Raw genomic sequence first — 4,712 nt, forward strand, 5'->3', positions numbered from 1 at the left:
GGAGATCGATAGATCTCCCGAAGGCCTGAGTGGGGACCGCTTGCCCAAAAACTTGGGAAGTTTCCCTTCCACTTCCTTGCTAAAAAAGGGAGTTTCCTCGCCTAACCACACAGCCCCGGCGCACAGGGCGAGTGATTTTAAATACTGGGCAACTTTGCAGATGGTTTTCGGGGCGGCCGTGCAGGTGGGTAACGCTTAAGAGGTATTTGGAGGTCGGCAGAGGAAAGCGCCCGTAAGGAGATCGCCGCTGCTGCCGGTGTTCGAGGAGTTGCACCCGGGGAGGTGTGTGGCCCCGCGCACGGAAAATCGGCAAGCGGCTAAGGCGAAAGGTTATTTTGCTGCTTAACTCAAGAGCGAGGCGAGGATGCAGGGAAGCGACGCACGGGGCTAGGTGTTTAACATCTGCTGCCACCAACAGAGAGGAGCCTCGCAGAGCAGCCCCGCGCCAGAGCAAGTCTCTGCCCACGCCGCTGGGAGCAAGTAAAAGTAAAATTCCAGGAGCTAACAGTCGTGATGACGTACGGTTCTTCACTGTAAGCACTTTGGGATGTGAGAGAGGGCTGTAGTTGATTTACGAATGGTTTTTTTTGTTAATATTTTTGTTTGGGTAACGTGTTTGGTTTGCTGCCTTTGTTTATTGGTGATCTGAACTAGAGTGATATCTGACAATTTGGACTTTCCTATTCAGAATGCTCACCGAGGTCTGCAAAATGCTAGTGCTGTGGCCACAGGGATGGGAAACTCTCCCACCTATGGCTTATTCCTCAAAATAAACTAAAAAAAAAAAAGAAAAAGTTGAAGCGATTAATATCCCCCAGCTTTCTTTACTTCAAGTATTTCTTGCCTGCACCTGAAAGTTATCCTTCGTCGTATAGTTACACTGTCCTTAAGGAAAGCTTGAGAAACAGGTCAGACTGGCAGCATCTTCTGGAGGTCATGAGATGCAGGCTCCAGCGTCCTGGAGGTTAGGGCGGGAACCTTTCTCGTGATCCTTCCTCCGGTTCTGGGTTCAGAGGCTTACTTGTTGGAGATATTTCGCCTTGGGGGCACAGGAGACAAACTGGTGTAAGCAAAAATACACAGCATAGTAGGCATAAATGACTTGCTGTTGCAACAGACAACTTTTTTTGGGGTATGTATGCACATCATCTGTGTATCACACAGGTGCAGGAATATTCAGGGCTAGTTGTGGGCTGGATGAGGTATCAGAGTGATGGCTTATGTCCTGGCAGGGGTGCAGGGGCCATCAGAAGTGACAGGCAGGACAGAGCTGATCTACTGTGCTGGATTGCTGTGGAGCTCGTGTGACCCTGTGTTACTTTTGGGTTTGCCTCAGCGCTGGCGCTTGGGCTGGATGATCTCCCACAGCCCCTATTCAGACCTATCCTGTTGTTGTTTATCGGTATATGAATTTATATTAAGTATCTTTCTTTGGCCTTTAGTCAAGACCTCCTTCCTTTGGCTGCAAATAGGGGAAGGAGGATGTAGAAAACAGAGTTTAATGTAGCTTCTCAGAGGGTAAACCATTCACCTCCTCTGTCCACAGTCCCTTCCTATTGTTTTTCTTACATCCTAACATATGCTTCCACTTTTCTCTCCATTTCGGGACTGCCTAGTCCTCCTTTTATGAAATATTCTGGAATGATCTTTTCTCTGTCCCTCTCCTCTCCTTCCCCACCAAGGCTCACCCTGTCCCCCACCCCCCAGTCCTCTACTGGAGTCTCTGTGGCATTTCCATCCTGCAGTCATGGAAGACTGGACATGGTTCCTTTCAGCATCCATCAATATAGCCTTTTTTTTTTTTTTTTTTTCCAGTCAGCTGCAGAGTAATAGGAAGCTCTCCCTGTGCCCAGAGGGAAGAATGTCTGTTTTCATGATGTTTCCCACTACCTGTCAGCCGGGAGGAGGCTTGAAGGAGGCAGATTGAACTTGATGAGGATTCTGATTGCTGTCACTCAGTCGCTGCTTTGACCCCCTCAAACCATGCGAGTGTCCTGCCCTCCCTACTCCCCCCTTCCTGTCTCTGCTCTCCCCTTCTTCTTTTCCTCCCTCCCCTGCGGCCGTGCAGCTTCTCCTGCGCAGAAACGTGGCCCAAGGCCACTGCCAGGAGCAGAATGGAAATGTCAAAGATTGCTCAATCCTCGACTCTTTTTCCTTCCGTTACAACTGGGAACCCTCTCCCAGCAAGTGCGTAAGTGATTTTTCTTCAGGCTTTATAATAAAGAATGTGACAAATCTGGCAAGAAGTGAGACTCCCATTTGCATCCCGTTTTAAGTACCATTCACAGAGGCTGGAGGCATTTCCATGTGCTCGTTTTGCGAGGGAAAGCCTCTCGTTGACAGATGACTGCAGCTGTGGGACCGCTGGGTTATACTGGCTCTCCGTGGGCTTTCTGCCTTGCCTCAGCCCTCCCAGAAACCCATCGTTGATTGTCCAAACAGTAACGTGGCTTTGCAGGTGCTTGGATTGATCAAAAGATCCTGAGTCACCTCCAGAAGGGACATGTTGCACCAGGACACAGGTGGAATGAGAAAGGATATGTCTTTAGCACATGTGAACACGAGCTAAGACAGATCTTAGGAGGAACATCTGAGTCATGTTCCAGTCTGGTAGGAGTTTCTCGTAGTGAAACTTGTCCTTTTCTCTCTCTGGTCTGTTCTGAGAGACTCTAATGATACATCTATATTCTTTGGGTTTCCGTCTGAACTATAATTCGTTGTTAGTGCAAGCTATTCGAAAGATTTTGAAGGCATATCTGGAGCTGTCAAACTAAATACCAAATATTACGCATTTGTAGTTTGAAGGAAAGCTGCTTTCTAGCCTGAACTTTCAGTAAACACTCTGGTGTCATCTGAAGGTAAGGAATAACAAATTCTGGATGAAACAAGAACCGTACATCATCAAAGAGTTTCAACAACATATATGTTTATCTACAATACACGACAACCGATCTAATCTCATATCAATCTTGTAGAAGAGAGGCAGTAATTGCTCAAGGTTAAGCCACTTCTCAGCTTTTTCTCTCTGCCCCTGAAAATGAATGCCATTGCAGAGATCAAGCGTTGCACATTGTCCTGCTCTATGTATGTGACACATGATTTTACAGATGTTGTTTTCTTTTTCATCTAGTACAAACATCTTCCAGGATTTTGACTCATTTCCTTAAGTCTCTTTCAGCTGTTGAGAGAATGGCTGGAGGAAATGAGGTCTAATATCCTAATGCATTGCATTTACTGTAAGTACCCTCTCACTTTAAGTATAAAACTTCGCCTTTTTGTAATTTCTGAATATTCCCCTGCACAAGAAACAACTTGCAGTTGTTTCTGTTCTTCAGATGATGAGTCTCTTCAGTCTTCATAGAGCTTAAGGTGTTCGTTGTAACCTTAGGCGAAAGGGGAGAGCTGATGCTAAAGGTATCTAATGAAAGTGATGATCCAGGTTTCAGTGTGTTACATCTTCAGGACGTTTATCATAAAAAATCTAAAGAGAATGCACAGACAAATTACTAGGACTTGACATAAAAGAGATTTTAAAATCGTTATTACTGTTTTATATTGTTTTACTGCAGAAGGATTGTGCTTGGCTTTTTCAGTGACTTTTAGGAAACCAGAAGGGCTTTTTCCGAAAGGACCCTCTTTAGCCCTGCTAACAGTCATAAATGAACGTAATTTTACGCGTGTGAGTAGCCTCCTTGGCTGGTTGCCAAACCTAATGGCAACCGAATTGTATTGTTTGTCCAGCAGCCAAGATTGCTGCCGTTAGTGATAAAAGCGTAAGGGGAGTGTAAACATCTGTGTTTGAAGGGAGAATGCGACGCCTATTTTCTAGGGTATGCCAATTAGAAAGCACAGTAAATGTTAATTTCTCTGCGGATTTACACTTGGGGATTATACTGATTTATTCTGAAAACATAGGTTTTCAGGTATTACTTTAAATGGATTTTTAATGATCTTTTTTTGTGTCGCAACAGATTTTATTTCTTTTTTTTGTGCACCACGTAAGGCTCTTGGTTGTATGATCTTTACATTATCTCTTGCAAGCATGTAAATGACAGAAAAGTTTCTGATGTTGCTACCACGCTATGCAACTCCTGCACTGCTCCATACGGATCATTCCTCAAAATTGTGACTAAAAAGAGGCGCCGTTAAATAAAATTATCAGCTATAGGGGTTTTTGCCACTGGGGGGGCTGACAGCGTTAAATGTCTATGATTTTAAATGTCATCTGACAGCTGAGTCTGTAATCATATAACATAATCATTAAATATCTGATACGGAGAAGAATTTGCTGGTCTACTAGGCACTGACGGTTGTAAATCTAAGTGATAAAAAGGATGCATGGGCTGATTTAAGTTATTAAGAGATGAAAACCGTGGCAGGGAAATTTGAAAGTCAGCGAGATGCATGTCTTCCATGTTCTTTGGAAGTCTGGCAAATGCCAGGTTAGTCCTACGTTCTCCTTTCTTTTCCCATCAGTAATTGTCTTAAGCTAAGTAGTGCTCCTCCGCTCGTGCTGGGTAAACATGCTCCTCGTGGCATGGAGTGGACTCCTTTTAAAGAAAAGTTTTTGTGCAAAAGCCACACTGGGAAAAGAAATCAAACTTGGTTATAACCTGTCGCTGAGAACCTGCACGTTTCAGAGGAGGAGAAAGGTTCCAGTGAGCTCTGTAAGAGAAGTGTTTTGGGTATTCACATACCGAGGCCATTCAGAA

This window comes from Charadrius vociferus, unplaced genomic scaffold, assembly GCF_000708025.1.
Source record: "Charadrius vociferus isolate BGI_N301 unplaced genomic scaffold, ASM70802v2 scaffold134, whole genome shotgun sequence".
Lineage (NCBI taxonomy): Eukaryota > Metazoa > Chordata > Aves > Charadriiformes > Charadriidae > Charadrius > Charadrius vociferus.